The sequence below is a fragment of the Microcaecilia unicolor genome, chromosome 10 (assembly GCF_901765095.1).
Source record: "Microcaecilia unicolor chromosome 10, aMicUni1.1, whole genome shotgun sequence".
NCBI classification, from domain to species: Eukaryota; Metazoa; Chordata; class Amphibia; order Gymnophiona; family Siphonopidae; genus Microcaecilia; species Microcaecilia unicolor.
In genome coordinates, this window is record NC_044040.1 from 2,506,463 (window position 1) to 2,523,786 (window position 17,324).

The 17,324-nt window shown below is 43.1% G+C and overlaps 1 protein-coding gene across 2 annotated transcripts in view; it reads right to left on the bottom strand.

Annotated features, from left to right (window-relative positions):
- The window catches only part of SEMA3A (semaphorin 3A), a 321,151-nt gene that overhangs the window by 76,599 nt on the left and 227,228 nt on the right, over positions 1 to 17,324 (bottom strand). The gene's annotated exons all lie outside the window — the stretch shown is intronic.

The window sequence follows — 17,324 nt, forward strand, 5'->3', positions numbered from 1 at the left end:
AACCTACCACATTCTAATTTCATCTTGTGTCCCGTGGTTCTATTATTGTTAGAAAGTGTAAACAAATGCTTCACACCTGTCCGCTCTACCCCACTCATTGTCTTGTAAACCTCTATCATATCACCCCTCATCCGCCTTTTCTCCAGGCTAAAGAGTCCTAGCCGTCTTAACCTCTCCTCATAGGGTAGTCGTCCCATCCCTTTTATTATTTTTGTTGCCCTTCTCTGCACCTTCTCCAATTCATTTATATCTTTTTTTAGATAAGGCAACCAGAACTGAACACAATACTTCAGGTGCAGTCGCACCATGGAGTGATATAACGGCATTATAACATCCTCATGTTTGTTTTCCATCCCTTTTCTAATAATACTCAACATTCTGTTCGCCTTCTTAGCCGCTGCAGCACATTGAACTGAAGATTTCAACTTCCCATTCACAATGACGCCCAGATCCCTTTCTTGGTGCGTAACTCCTAAAGCGGAACCTAAACCTAAACCTAAGCAGAACCTAAAGACAATGCATACATTCTGGATTTCAATTTGATTATTCGCTTTTCCCAAATTCAAGCTTAAAGTGAGTTACAGGCAGGACACAGATTATTTGCAATGGAGGATGAAGTAAGTTGCCCAAGGTGACAGGGAGTATCGGTGGAAGGAGGAGGATTTGAATCTGGCATCCCTGGCTCGTTCTCTGCTGCTCTAACCCCCTAGGTTACTCCTGCACATTCATAGCTATCAATGCCCTTAATATTCTGTACTGTGCTGGTAATATTTATACTGTTCAATCCCATATTCTACATATAATATTAATGAAAGAATCATGGAACATGTCATTATTTGCATGTTGCTGGGGTTTGATTTAACAAAACTGAGCATATAGCAGCAGCTAATTAAGGAGTGAAATAAATTAACTCTTTCTGGAATTTTTGATGCGATTCTAAACATCGGCAGCTAAGCACAATAGTCCCTTAATCACTTATGCAAACCCAGGTCCAAATGAACAGTTGACCGACACTTTGCCATCTACATCAGCTCTGAGGCAGACATATCCATATTAATTTTTTTGTAGAATGAATGTATTCCCATTGTAAAACTGGGAATCCAGCACAGGACAAAAAAAAAAGGAAGCAAATACCACAAAAGTTTCATAAAAAGTAAATTTATTCACCACATGAAAATAAAGTAGGTAGTCGTCAGCCTGACACGTCTGCGTAAGTGGGACTGTTTAGATGAGCCCCTGACGCAGCCCTTTAAGAGGGCTATTAATAGACCTAAGGAACTTTTTCCGATTGTACATTCCCTGACACAGGATAAAAACCTTTGGACCTCATTACTTCTTTGTCTCTGCTAATTTTAGCTCTTATTTCAAAAATGTTTAATTTAGTAGATACCTTTAATCATGATGTTATCCTAGAGATGTTTGTGTCTGATTGTGCTATACTCTGGTCCTCTCTTGATATGGTAGGATAATCTGAGCTTAAGACTATTTTGAGATAACTTGAACCGACCATCTCAAGGTTAGTTTTCCCCCTGGACCAACCAACCATCTCAAGATCAATTTTCCCCCCGGACCAACCATCTCAAGGCCAATGTTACCCCTGGACCCCATCTGAAGATCAATTGATGGGTTCTATTGCTGTGCCTGCTTTAGGGGTCCTTTTACAAAGCCATGGTAAAAAGTGGCCTGTGGTAGAGTGGGCGCATATTTTGGACGCACGCTGGGCCACCTTTTACCACGGTTGGTAAAAAGGCCATTTTTTAATGTGCCGGGAAATGGGCATGAAGAAAAATTAAAACTAGTGTGTGCCTCTTTACAGCCTGAGCCTTTCACACCAGCCATTGACTTAGCGGTAAGGGCTCACGCTCTACCCATGCTCCAACATGACCATGCTGCCGATCACTGCCGGGAACGCCCCCCCCCCCCACCCCCATTGTAGAAAATAGAAAAATATTTTCTACCACAGGATTTGGCATGCATCAAACTCAGAATTACTGCTAGGCATATGCGCTATCCCAGCGGTAATGCCGATTTGGCATGCACTATCCATGCATTAGCCCTCCCACTGCTTTGTAAAAGGATGGTAAGCTCCCTGATTCTCTGAAATTAGCAATCATCCTCCCCCTATTGAAAGGGCTTGGACTGGATCATAATGTCCCTTCTGATTTTTGATCTATTTCATCTATCTCAATTTCAACAAAAATGATTGAGATGGTTGGCTCAGTCGAATATTCATTTGACCAATGTTGTTGCATTGGATGCTTTTCAGTATGGCTTCCAAAAAGCCCATAACACTGAGACCCTCTTATTGTTGACTGTTGATGTATTACTGAGGGGATGAGATCGTCCTGATATATTTTTTCCTCTGTCATATTAGCAGCATTTGATGCTGTTAATCATGAAAATAAGATGCATTGATTGTGCTATTTTGGCATTTTCAGGGATAGTGTTGAATTGGGTTATTTCCTTTCTGCAAGGGAGGTAGCATGAGGTTTGCATTGGCGATGATGTGTCAACGGCCATGGCCTCTGATTGCAGGACCACCTGTATCTGCCATTCTCTTTAACCTGTATACGATTCCACTCCATCAGGGTACCTAGGCAGACAATATTTGATTTTATTTTTTGTTTGTCAGCCCTGTTTCAGAGGGGGGTCCTCTGTCTGCAGAAGGTATTTGGTTCGATCTCAGATTGGATGAAACCAAACAAACTCATGTTAAATGTGTCTGAAATAGATGTAATGCTAAAAACCATCCTAGCTACAAATCAGTGCTGTGATCAGTGGCGTAGACACGGGTCGGCCTGTGTGGGCCGGGGCCCATCCATTTAGGGCTCAGGCCCATCCAACAGTAGCACACGTTTAATGGTAGCTGGTGGGATCCCAAGCTCGGCCACCTGAAGACTTTCTCCTGATGGTAATGAAAACACTATTCTCCACGATACCGGCACCTGCGCATGCTGCTGCAGACTGCCAAGGTGGAAAGAAGCATTTTTCCACCAGCTGAGATATTTTTTGGGTGGTGGTTGGGGGGGGGGGGGCGGGGGGAGAACACTTGGTGCCCACCCACATCTTGCCTAGGCCCACCCAAAATCTGTTGTCTGGCTACGCCCCTGGCTGTGATTAGAAGTTCTAATTTTAAATTCAGGATGTTGAGTAAGCTGAAGAGATTAGTCCCCTTTTCAACTTTCAAACTGTATTTCAGAGCTTGATTTTCAGCAGGTCTTAATTGCTATAATTCAGTGTTTTTAGGCCTTCTAGAAAGGCATGTTAAGACATTGCAAACTGTTTAAAATTCAGCTGTACATTTGTTGCTTGGAATTTCTAGGTTTGACCATAGTACTCCACACCTCTGCAAGCTCTACGGTTCCTGGTTGCATTGTGGATTGAATACAATATTCTTTTAATGATTCATCATGTTAACCCTCCATTGCCCAAGGTACAATACTTAGATTGTGAGCCCACTAGGGACAGAGAAAGTACCTACATATAATAAATAAAGGCGGTCTATCGAATCCCATTACTCTCCTTATTATCCCATACATCGTGTAGCTGCCAGATATTTTATCAATGTGTTGTGTCATTATATTCATCGTAGATTTCTGCATTCCAAGGAGGCATTTCTTCTTCTATTCCTCTATTAAGAGTGGTTTGTTATGAAGACACAAGAAAATGTTCCTTTTCACTCACTGGACCTAGACAATGGAATCTGTTGCCTTTGGCTACCAGAAGACAGGCAGACGCTGCTTCAACTGAAGAGTCATCTATTCAGGCTGGCATATGGGTTCTCAGCAGATTGCTGAATTCCATTGTATGGCTTTTGCGGGCAGTGCAGTTTGACCAATATATAATCTGGAATGCAGCCATGTTCTGTAGAGAGGTGCGGTAGCCGTGTTAGTCCACGTCCCCATGCATACCCCCACCCTCCCACTCTGTCACAGTATCAAAGTAATGCTTTGATGTTTCTCTTATATATACTACCTGCTACCACATTTGCTTATTTCCGATCTGACGAAGAAGGGCAACCTTCGAAAGCTAATCAAGAAATGTATTAAGTTATGTCCAATAAAAAAGGTATCATCTTATTTTCTTTTCCATGTTTTATTTTGTTTGATTTCTATTGATAGCCATGTTCTGGTATTTGTGATTTGGGAAAGTTTTTAATTGTGGGTATTTGTTTTATGTATTGTTACTATTTTATGTATATTTTTGTACTCTGTCTTATTAAAGGTGTATAAGAAAGTTTAACCTTTAACTTTAATGCTTCTAAAATGACTGCCATACTCATGTATGTTCTGAAATACCAACACACGTGTATATTTATGTTGCTATGTTGGTCCTCCTTTTGATAGTTGTAAAACGGATGCTTCTGCTTCATGTAACTGGCACAGACATGTCTATTCCTGTGGGTATTTTAGAGCAGGTTCTACATTGGCAGATCCTCTTCTAAAATACTACAACTCGAACGTCCTGACCTGGCTGTCTCGAATCTGATTTGCATAATCTGCCACTTATTCTGTAGTATGACCTTCACAACATCCTGTAAAATCCTGAGTTGTATGAAAAATTTACACAAAGGCCTAAATGCAGTGTGTCTAAAATGAACTTTTTCAGGTTCATCATGATAATATTGGGGTCCTTTTATTATCATGGCCTGCGGTAGTGCGAGCTCATCTTTTGGGCATGCACTGAGCCTGTTTTTACTGTGTCTGGCAAAAAGGGCTTTTTTTCAATGGGCCGGGAAAAGGGCCTGTGGTAAAATTCAAACCAGTGCATCCCTATTTATGACCTGAGCCTTTAATGACACCCATTGATCTAGCAATAAGGGCTCGTGCGCTACACACGCAGTGACCGGTCGGTGCACGCCAACTGCTGATTAATGCTGGAAGTGCTGTGTGTGGTAGGGGTCCTTTTACTAAGGTGCACTGAAAAATGGCCTGCGGTAGTGTAGATGCAAGTTTCGGGCGCGCGCAGAATCATTTTTCAGTGAATCTGCAAAAAATGCCTTTTTAAGATTTTTGCCGAAAATGGATGTTTGGCACAATGAAAATTGCCGCATGTCCATTTCGGGTCTGAGACCTTACCACCAGCCATTGACCTAGTGGTAAAGTCTCACGCGGTAACCGGGCGTTAATGACCTACATGTGCCAAATGTCACTTGGTGCGCGTATCTGACGAGTGCCAGAAAATAAAAAATATTTTTCGGGTGCGCATAGCGGACGTGGGCCAAAAATGAAATTACCATAAGGGCCATGTGGTAGCCGTGCGGTAACTCAATTTTGGAATACTTTGGGTGTGCATAGACGCTTATGCGCCTTAGTAAAAGGGCCCCTCAAAAATCATTTGTCCAGGTGTTATGGGTGTGCTCCAAATCTGAAATTACCGTCAGGGGTGGGCGCTAACCTGGTGGTAGTCTCATTTCGGCATACGCTGGCTGTGCACAAGTCTACTGTGCCTTTGTGCTGCAGGACAGCAATGACCTTTAATCAACCCAGACTGCAAAAAAAGCCCAGCCTGAAATATACTATCATGCACAGAGCAAACTTCCATTTGAGGAATAAGCTTGAAGGATCAGCAAACACAAAAAGATGAAAAGTATCAAATTAATCAACACACAAGGTAAACAGGGCCAGCACATAATGAAAACACATGGCAGAAAGAGCTCTGGAGTCTTGGAAAGGAGGCAAACAGATTGAGAAAAGTCAGAACAGTACTAGGAAAAGTAAAACAATTTACAAAACTGCATTGCATTGTTTCCTCCTTGTGTCTTTCTTTTGGCACCTGATACAAATTCTTCTTTTTTAACTTCTGCCAGTAACACCATCTTTCATTACATAGGAACCGATACATCAAGAAAGTCCTTATGGTGAAAAAATAAAAAAATTCACTCAGTAACTTAGTAAACGACGGCAAACAGAGACCCTGTGATCCATCCAGTCTTCTCATGAAAGAGGTTAGAACTGCAAGTCTTGCTCTGAGTGGGTTATGACCCCCCAGGCTTTTGTTGAGAGTCCTAACAGCTGTTAGCAGTAGGTCAGATCTCTTTAAGAATACCTCTTTCTAGAGGTACCACAATATCCAATGCATTGAGTGGAGGAGTAGCCTATGGTTAGTGCAGCATGCTTTGAGCCTGGCAACCTGGGTTCAATTGCCACTACAGCGTTTTTTGTGAACTTGGCCAAGTCACTTAACCCTCCATTGCCCTAGGTACAAAAACTTAGACTGTGAGCCCTCTAGGGAAAGAGAAAGTACCGGCATATAAAAAGGGGCATTTTCGAAGGGGACGTCAAAGTTTTGATAAGGATCTCCTTGCAAAACGTCCCCATCTTTGATGTCCATCTTTCGTTTTGATAATATGGTCAGGGACGCCCAAATCCTGAAAATTGGTCGTCCTTAGAGATGGTCGTCCCTAGACTTGGTCGTTTCTGATTTTCGGTAATAATCAAAACCAAGGACGTCCATCTCAGAAACGATCAAATGTAAGCCATTTGGTTGTGGGAGGAGCCAGCATTTGTAGTGCACTCGTCCCCCTGACATGCCAAGACACCAACCAGGCACCCTAGGGGGCACTGCAGTGGACTTCATAAATTGCTCGCAGGAACATAGCTCCCTTACCTTGTGTTCTGAGTCCCCCAACCCCCCCCCCCAAATCCCACTCCCCACAACTGTACACCTTACAGGTGAAGGGGGGTACCTAGATGTGGGTACAGAGGGTTTATGGTGGGTTTTGGAGGGCTCGCTGTTTCCTCCACAAACGTAACAGGTAGGAGGGGATGGGCCTGGGTCCGCCTGCCTGAAGTGCACTGCACCCACTAAAACTGCTCCAGGGACCTGCATACTGCTGTGATGGACCTGAGTATGACATCTGAGGCTTGCATAGAGGCTGGCAATCAATATTTTTAAAGATGTTTTTGAGTGTGGGAGGGGGTCAGTGACCACTGGGGGAGTAAGGGGAGGTCATCCCCGATTCTCTCCGGTGGTCATCTGGTCATTTCGTAAGAAAAACACGACCAGGTAAAGTCGTCCAAGTGTTTGCCAGGGACATCCTTGTTTCTTTCAATTATGGGTCGAGGACGTCCTAGTGTTAGGCACGCCCAAGTCCCACCTTCGTTACGCCTCTGATACACCCCCTTGAACTTTGGCTGTCCCTGCGACAGAAAGCAGTTGGAGGATGTCCAAAATCGGCTTTCGATTATACCAATTTGGACGACCCTGTGAGAAGGACGCCCATCTTCCGATTTATGTCGAAAGATGGGCGTCCTTCTCTTTCGAAAATGAGCACAAAAGTGTACAGCACTGCGTACATCTAGTAGCACTATATAAATGATTAGTTGAAGTAGTTGGTGGAATGAAAACTGAATAATGGGTTTTCCTTTCACAGTATTTTAGCTTCCAAATAAGATGAAGAAAATCAGTTTACATTATGCATTTACGAAGCTTGAGTCCAACATAACTTTAGGGGATTGAAATAACGTAGCTAAAGGATACAGAAGGAATATTTTTTTCATCGTAAAGACTGACAAACTTATTATCCTATGCTGAACAAATATACTCTGCTCATTCATTTGCTGTTCATGTAATTGACAGGACACTTATCAAAGGAGACTGGTCAGTTAATCGGAATGGAATTACATCTGCCTGCTAATTTTGATGAAGACCCCTTCTGGGATAACAGACAGGAATTCAGCACTAAACCACATAATCATAAGTTGAGCAGGACACTGTACTATAGTTTACATGATTTATATACAAACTTAAGGGGTCTTTTTACTAAGCCGAAGGAAAAAGTGACCTGTGGTAGTGTGGGTGGGGGGTTTTGACGTGCGTCGGGCCAGTTTTTATTGTGTCTGGGAAAAAGTTTTTTTTTTCCAATGGGACGGGAAAGGGGCCTGTGGTAAATTGAAACCAGCGTACACCTATTTACGCCCTGAGCCCTTATAACATCACCCACCGGTTTAGCGGTCAGGGCTCACGCGCTGCGCACGTAGTGACTGGTCGGCACACGCAAACTGTCAATGAACGCGGTAGGAAATAAAAAAAATTATTTGTCCCGGCAGCATGGGCACACGCCAAATCTGAATTTACTACCAGGAGAGAGCAATAGCCTGGTAGCAGTCTCATTTTGGCGTGCTTTGGACACGCGTAGAGCCTGTAACTTCTTACTAACAACTTTCCACCATTAATACATTGCGTTTATACAGTCAGATACACAACTGAATCCCAAGTGTTCTCCTCAAAGCTGCGGTAGGGATACCACCTGGGTAGCGAATGGCAAAAGACCACTACTGTTGGGCATTCCCTGGTGCCCTGTAGTAGTTCTGAGTTTGCCGTGTGCAGTTTCCCGCACTAGAAAATAAAGAGCAGGAGGTGGGGAGAGGGTATTCCCAGCGGTAATCGGGCAGCATGGGCACATTGCTGTGACCTGCTCGATTACGCACAAGTAGTGTTTGAGCCCTAAATAGGAGGCGGTAAGGGCTCAGGAGGTAATGGCTGTTCGCTAATTTGTAAATTAAAATTAAAAGCCACGCTAAAAAGTAGCCGAGTGCGCAGCAAATCCATGCGCTAAACCTACCACTGGCCACTTTTCAGTATGGCCTAGAAGAAGGATCTCATAATGTTTCCCAGTCCTCCCTGGTCCAAACACTAACCTGTGACTTTACACAGCAAATTAGCATAAATCTCAGTAAAGTTCTCCAGATTAATCTCCGAGATGGGCATTTCCATTAAAGGATCTTTCCTGTAGCTTATTTCAGCGTATCGTCCCCTTGTTGTATAGCTCTGAGTCATTAAATTTATTCTAACTAGGAGGTTACTCCACTTCTGCTTCAGTAGGGATGTGCAAGGCCAAATAAGTTTTGGTTCTTTTCAATTTTTAAAAAAAACTGTTTCCCAAATTTTGGGTGTTTTCAGTTTATGTCACATATTCATTTTAATAACATTTGTTTTTATATGTGCATTAAAACCCTTTAATGCATGCAAATAAATTGTGCATTTATTAATTTGTAGATATAAATGCAAACAATTGAGTCTGGCCATGATAAAATTGTAAAGGTGACCAAACAAATCAAATGTATGATAAAAACCGCACATTTCTATACCCCTGGTAAATGCTTCCTTATGCTTCTAGTCAGACCACATCATAAAGTAAACACAGTGTCCTCTGTTACTGTTCCAGAACACTGACTTTCTACATTCCTTAAATATAAGCACGGAACTTATTTCCAAATTCTGACATCTGATATCATTCTTGCAGGGCTTTTCCTCCTAAAGCTATCCTTTTGAACTTGCTTGCAGGTATCCTCATGTCTGAGCTCCTCTTGCTCTCAGTTTCTTTTCTACACACAGGCCCAGATGCACAAAACCTAACGAGCCCACAACTTGCATTTTAAACTGGTTCCAGCCAGTTTAAAACGCAAGTAGTTCACCCCGGGCATGCACTAAGGGCATTTTCCCTGCCACGGTAGCAGGCAACGAAAATGGAATGCAAATGATTGAAAAGCTATTATAATGAGATGCACTACCGTTTTTCCGATTCCCTTACCGTAGGAACCCTAACGAGATGCCTGACCTCTCGTTAGGGCTCCTGTGAAGGAATCGGAAAGGAAAAGGGCCCCCAAAAAAGGTAAAAAAGAAAAAAAAAAAAAGCAGGGAGTGCATGTGAGGGGCGTCCTTTAAGGACGTACTCTCCCTGCGCTTCTGAGAGACGTCTTTTTTTCCGCATTTTCTTTTAGCTCTGCCGGCGCTGGTGTTTTTCCCCCCTTCTATTTTGTCTTCTCCGCCCCTCCACAGCAAAACTTTTATGTTTTCCTGGTTGCCGGAGAATCAGGACGTCCCTTTAGATTAGGCTCCTCTTCCTGGTCTCTTCAGCCAATCAGAGCGCGTTTCGCTGACAACAGCCAGCTAAGCCCGCTTTGATTGGCTGAAGAGACCAGGAAGAGGAGCCTAATCTAAAGGGATGTCCCGATTCTCTGACTCAGGTACCGAAAGACTAGAGAATGCAAGTGAGCTACAACGAGTAGCTCATTTGCATTCCCTATCATTGATGCATTCCCGTTCCCTACCGATTCGCTATGGAATCGGTAGGGAACGGGAATTACCGACGTCTTTAATGCATCTGGGCCACAGTCTGGCCTTTTCTTGTATTCACTGGCTAACTGCTTAATTAGCTGCTACTGTCAAATTGTCCTTACTTGTGAGCTAAAGGGGCAACTCCAGAACTGGGTCCCTCTGCCCCGAGGAGCCCTTTCTTGCAGGAGAACCTGGGTGCCCAGATTCCATTACAGAATAATAGCATCACCCGGTATCAGCCTAACAGCTAAGCAACCCCCTTTACATTACCCCGAGGCCTGGCTTAAATGTAGGTTTCTAAAGGTGGCAAGGAGGTGTGTAATGTACAGTAAGAGGGGCATAATCGAACGTCACCGGCGAAATAGGTCGCCGGCGATCTATTTTGGCGGCAGCGCAACAGCTGGCTGGAACCGTATTTTCGAAAAAGATGGCCGGCCATCTTTTTTTTCAATAATACGGTTTAGCCCGGCCAAATGTCAGAGTTCGCCGGATTTGAGATCGCTGGTTTTGTTTTTCAGCGATAATGGAAAAAAAATGTCGGCCATCTCAAACCCGGCGAAATCCAAGGCATTTGATCCCCCTGACATGCCAGGACACCAACCGGGCACCCTAGGGGGCACTTCTAAATATGTTCAAAAAATACACAAATAGCTCCCAGGTGCATAGCTCCCTTCCCTTGGGTGCTGAGCCCCCCAAATCTCCCCCAAACCCACCATTACCATAGCCCTTATGGGTGAAGGGGGGCACCTACATGTGGGTACAGTAGGTTTTTTTGGGGGGGGGGTTGGAGGGCTCAACACTTAGCACCACAAGTGTAACAGGTAGGGGGGGGGGGGGATGGACCTGGGTCTGCCTGCCTGAACTGCACTGCACCCATTAAAAACTGCTCCAGGGACTTGCATACTGCTGTCAGGGAGCTGGGTATGACATTTCAGACTGGTATACAGGCTGGTAAAAAAAGGTTTTTATTTTTTTTAGTGTGGGAGGGGGTTGGTGACCACTGGGGGAGTATGGGAAGGTCATTCCCCATTCCCTCCGGTGGTCATCGGGTCAACTGGGGCACCTTTTTGAGGCTTGTTCGTGAAATTTAAAGGACCAAGTAAACCCAGTGAAATACTGATTAACGCCGCTTTTTTTTCCATTATCCGCAAAAGCCGGCCATCTGGTAGCCACGCCCATGCCTGCCCATGTTCCGTCTTCGCTTCGCTGCTGACATGCCCCCTTGAACTTTCGCCGGCGTGGAGACGGGAAAGCGGCGATGGTGTCAAAAACGCCGCTTTCGATTATACCGATTTTGCCACTTTTGCGAGATCGCCGGCCATCTCCCCATTTATGTCGGAAGATGGCCGGCGATCACTTTTGAAAATAAGCCTGTATGTTACATATTCCATCCATATACATGCCCCCTTGTAAATATGTTTATTTATTTATTTTATTTGTTTGTTACATTTGTATCCCACATTTTCCCACCTATTTGCAGGCTCAATGTGGCTTACATAGTACCGGAAAGGCGTTTACAGATTCCGGTGTGAACAAATACAATGTGATGTTGTGGTAATATGACGTTCATATGGCAGAGCCACAATTAGTGTTTAGGTACCCTGTAGCACTTATGTGGGTTAATGTTCACACATATATGTCAGTACTAGAATGGTAGACATTTATATACCCAAAGGGCATGTAGATGTGGATGTCTAGATTATACAATTGTCCTTTAAGTCCTTGCTGTTCCCGTACTATAGTTACAACACTGCTTCCTTCCCAGAGCTCACTTCCTGTCAAATTACCAGGCACTATGAATTCCAGTGTTCTGAACAACCTTTCTTTTAGAGCTCACCTAACTTCTCTGGAGCTCCCTCTACTGTTCAACTAATATATAAACAGTGGTATGTTATTCAGCAGATTAAAATCCAAATCATAATAATGATGATGATGATGATACTGTACACAAGGATGCTCTGAGAAAGACTGAAAGAGGAGGCCATTATAGACAGACTGTATAATGCTTATGTTTATTCATACATTTGATGTACCGCTTTATCAGAGTTTGATCAAAGTGGTTTACAATAACAAAAATTGATAACATCACTAGAAAGGAACACCATTTCAACTGATGGGAAAGTTGACACATTCAAACAAGAAAAGAACAGGAGACGGGAAGCTCAAAGAAAGGGGTAAAGGGAAAATCGATGATGATGTAAGGGTGCCATAGGTTGAAATAATTCAAGAAACTTTCTGAGAATTAGAAGAACTGGGGCCACTTGGAAAAGAAACTAAAATAAAGTAAACTAGAGGTTAGTAACGATGCTGCTATACCCTGAGATGGATCCCATGAGTGAAACAGCTATGATCTCACAGGTGGAAGGGCTGTGACTTGAGATGGATCTTACAGATGGAAGGGCTGTGATCATGGATCCCATTAGTGGAAGAGCTTTGACTTAAGATGGATCTCAAGAGTGCAAGAGCTGTGATACAAGATGGATCCCATGAGTGGAAGAGCTGTGACCTGAGATGGATCTTACAGGTGGAAGGGCTGTGATCATGGATCCCATGAGTGGAAGAGCTTTGACCTAAGATGGATCTCAAGAGTGCAAGAGCTGTGATACAAGATGGATCCCATGAGTGGAAGAGCTGTGATCTCACAGGTGGAAGGGCTGTGACCTGAGATGGATCTCAAGAGTGCAAGAGCTGTGATAAGAGATAGACCCCATGAGTGGAAGAGCTGTGATCTGAGATGGATTTTGCAAGTGGGAGAAGTATAAGTGGACCTGGATCCTGTAAGTAGGAGGGCTGTCTCCTATTTTAGTTCCCATATCAGGCATCATGGTGGTAACAGACCCAGAACACTGAAAATATCAAAGGGAAGGGAAACTCCACTTCTCCATGGAAAAATGATATAATTTTTCTCCAGCTAGAAAGAAAAGATGCCACTTTTAATGTGACTTCTTTAATTCTTAGCACTTGCAATACAGAAAGCTAAAACCATTCACCACAGACAACTTGAACATGTTACTATTTATGTGGCTTTTGTCTTTATATTACAACTATGCTATTATTGCTATGGCAACTGTCTAATTATTAACTTTGAAACATCAACATGACCTCGTTGCTATAGCTCATGTGTTCTTCTTTGAGGATTTTCATCCAACATTGGAAATTCCCAGTGTCTCTTAAAGAAACCGAGGTACTTTCTAAATCTCTCACTTAACACTGCCAAGTCACATGAAGATTTTATCTTTGGTTTATCTTCTCTTTCAGCCCCTAATATTAGCGTTTTCTATTAGTTAGGAATATAAGATGTACACTACTCGCTCTACATGTAATCTCCAGAGTTCACATTTCAGTAGTTTGGACGGGACGCTGTTTCCCTGTAGCGTGATGCCTGCATGAAACTCCGCATCACTTTAACTTACGATGGTGGTAGTAGATAAGCCAGATGGGACTTTAATTCCTGATATGGATTTAGCATTTTAGGATTTTAAAGATCAATTTGAATGAACAATTTGAGATTTAAATTAATTTGTTTGAACAGTTAATGTAATCATTTTAAACTTTCTTTATGCCACTGCTGCTTCTTTAATAGACAAAACCCCCCATTTTCATTGTCACGTAATTATTAGGTTCTCAGGCCTTTGTTCTTAAAGAGAGAACAATGTCTTTAATCCCCTTCAAATGTCTAATTATATGGTAAAGGGAAGCTAGCGCCAAAAAAATCCGACAAATTATAGCATGAACCCCCAAAGGAAATTAGATTTTTCACAAAACAATCCTTACAGGTCTAACCAGCCTATTTAATAAAGAAGGGTATTATTATCTCTCTAAAGAAAAGCAACTGAGACTTTAATGTCATATGAATGTTATCAGCATCAGTTCAGACACAGAGGATTCTCTTACCAGCAAATTCTGTTAATGGCGCCTTAAGTTGTGCGTGCTAATTTGTCGTATGGCCAAATCGTGTGCACACCTTAATTGAACAAGCCAATCAATGCTGATAATTGGAAATGAACAACTAATTATCAGCACTAATTGGCAAAAATTAGGATTTAAGCACATATCTGATTCTATAATGCAATGGATTTTAGAAAGAGATCGCCGGCCATCTTCCGACACAAATCGGGAGATGGCCGGTGATCTCCTGAAGTCGGCCAAATCGGTATAATCGAAAGCCGATTTTGGCCGGCTTCAACTGCGTTCCGTTGCGGGGCCGGCGTAAGTTCAAGGGGGCCTGTCGGCATGGTAGTGAAGACGGGACGGGGGCGTGCGTTGAGATGGCCGGCTTCACCCGATAATGGAAAAAAGAAAGCCGGCCTTCACGAGAATTTGGTCCTCTTTATTTGGACCCTTTTTATTCAGGTCCAAGCCCCCAAAAAGTGCCCGAACTGACCAGATGACCACTGGTTGGTGTCTTGGCATGTGAGGGGGACCAGTGCACTAAGAATCCTGGCCCCTCCCATGACCAAATGCCTTGGATTTGGACGGATTTGAGATCGTCGGCTTTGGTTTCCATTATGGGCAAAAACCGAGGCCGACCATCTCAAACTCGGCCATCTCTGACATTTGGGCGGCCCCCAACCGTATTATCGAAAAAAAATGGCCGGCCATCTTTTTTGAAAATACGGTTGGCTCTGCCCCTTCGTGGCGCCGTCCTCGGAGATGGCCGGCGCCGTTCGATTATCCCCCTCCATGTGCCTAAGTCCTATCATGTATAACAATTTTGGGGGCATGTTTAGGGGTTAATTCCTGGGAGCGTTCCCAATTTTATGCACGTTGATACAGAATTATGCCTAAGTGTACCTAACCTAGACGCCAGTATTTAAGGCTGCTTATAGCAAGTCTAATTGTAGCCACCTACAGTTAGACGCAGCTTCATGCTAAGTGCGATTCTATAAAGGATGCATATTTTTTTTATACAGTCACGCTGCGTGTTTTTAGTCGGTGCCAATTTTTCAGGCGCAATTTATACAATTTGGCCCTAAATGCCTGAAGTGAAAGAGCAGCTACAATTTGCAACCCAGAATTAATTTACAAATAAAATGGAGAACATCTTAATCTGGCCCAACACGTAGAAAAGGTGATGGGAAAAGCCAGGATACCATTTTTTACCGTAGTTTGGTAAAAGGTTCCCTTACAGATCAAAACACAACCCTGGATTAACCATTAAGCAAAATAAGCATGTGTTTAGGGAACCAAGGGAAGGGGGGCACCACAGAGCTGTTCCCCTAGCTATCATGTCCTTAACTCTTTCACTGCCAAAGACAGTGTGTTTACCTCACTGATGCTGCTGGCGGCCCAGAAAATTGAATAAGGGCAGAGAGCCAGAACAGGAGATGTCAAAAAGCTGAAGCCAATTAGGTCGATCTCCCTTTCCCTCTCCTCCATGCAGCTGTCGGTCATCCCAGTTCATCCAAAACAAAGCAAGCAAACCTATGAGCTGCTCTATCCACGTTGTCCTTTATTGTTGGTAATATTTTTATTTGACCTTACTCATATTTTCAAAGATGACAGCTTTGCTGCATGCGGATGTACATGGGAAGTATTGAATAATTAGTTCTAAATTGTAAATCATTGTGTCATTTGGAGGGGATGGTTATAGGGACCACTTGCATTCGTGCAGATGTTTTCACTTAGTAATGGGTCACCAAAACAGACATCATGTTATGAGAATCAGGTGCTTAACAACAAGACTTACTATTTATAAGTATGATTAAAAACATATATATTAATTAGGTTCAGACCTGAGCGCATTTAACATTTTTTTTTCTGTGCCTACATCAAAGAAAAAGATGACATGTGGGAACTTGCGTCTTTTGTTTTGTGGATTGTACTGGCATATTATAAAAATGCACTTGCCTTTTTATTACTACTATTTTACAGAGAGGTATTGAATAATGAAGGAAGGGCTTACTTCATGCAGAAGTTCTGTCCATTGTCAGTCTGGATGTGGCAACATTGTCCAGTTCAGCACACTGTTAGCCACCAATTTCAAACACAGTTAATTATCATTTATCATTTGTTTACTATGCCGTCACTTATTGCATTGCAAATCAGAATGGTTTACACATCTAAAAATCTACAATAACAAAGTATAGAATTTAAACTAGTGAAAAATAAATCTGTTGGCTCAGGCTGGTTGCTATGTGACTATTCCATCACTGTTTCATTATTGCTACCAAGTATTACATATTAAGGGCATTTGCTTTCAAGTTTGTTTTAATTTGTTTATTCAGTCCTTACATGCCTGTGGTTTTGATTTTTAAACCCAAAGATGAATCCTAAGAGTGGTTGAACAATTAGGCATAAACTGTGTTGTTTCTGAATACTTGTTTTAGACTGCTTTGGGTACTGCTGATCTGTACATCTGTTATCTAGAATTTTGGAAGATGGAAATGAGAAAATAAAAATTAAGCTTTGGATGTACTCTTTAGTTGTTGTTGTTTACTTTGCAATGTGTGTATAGATGCCTGTTCTGGTGTTTGTATGGTTATACATATGGTTATGATTCCTGAACATACAGCATCATTAAAGGACATATTTTTAAATAAGAACAGGAAATCCACTAAGGCGGATGAACAACAAAATCCCACAGAACAAATGTACAGAAAAAGTAGTGGGAAGTGGACCAATGAGTTCAGAGACTGGGACAATGGAGTCAAACAAAGAAAATTTATTACAGACTCATCACAAATTAGATGCCACTGAGAGATAAGTGGGTCTTGAAAAAGACCTTGTCGTTTAGAAATCCCAATGGCACGTCATGCAGCTCTGTTTGTGGACCCACTTATCTCTCAGCGGCATCTTATTTGTAGAGGGAGAGAGGGGGATGATGACCCTGGAACTTGGAGGGAGGGAGGGGGGATGTCCCTGGAACTTGGAGGGAGGGGAAGACCCTTGAACTCGGAGGGAGGGAGGGGGATGACCCCGGAACTCGGAGGGAGGGAGAGAGGGGGGATGACCCTGGAACTCGGAGGGACGACCCTGGAACTCGGAGGGAGGAAGGGGGATGACCCTGGAACTGGGAGGAAGGGAGAGGGGGCCCATGGCACACACACTCATTCTCACACACACACTCTCTCTCACACAGACACACTCGCACCCAGTCTCGCTCTCTCTCTAGTAGTGCTTTAGAAATGATAAGTAGTAGTAGTAGTAGTAGACTCCTGAGGCAGGCCTGTGGCCGAAACACGGACCTGTGTCAAGTCTGTAATAAAATGTCTTTGACTCCATTGTCTCAGTCTCTGAAGTCATTAGTCCACTTCCCACTC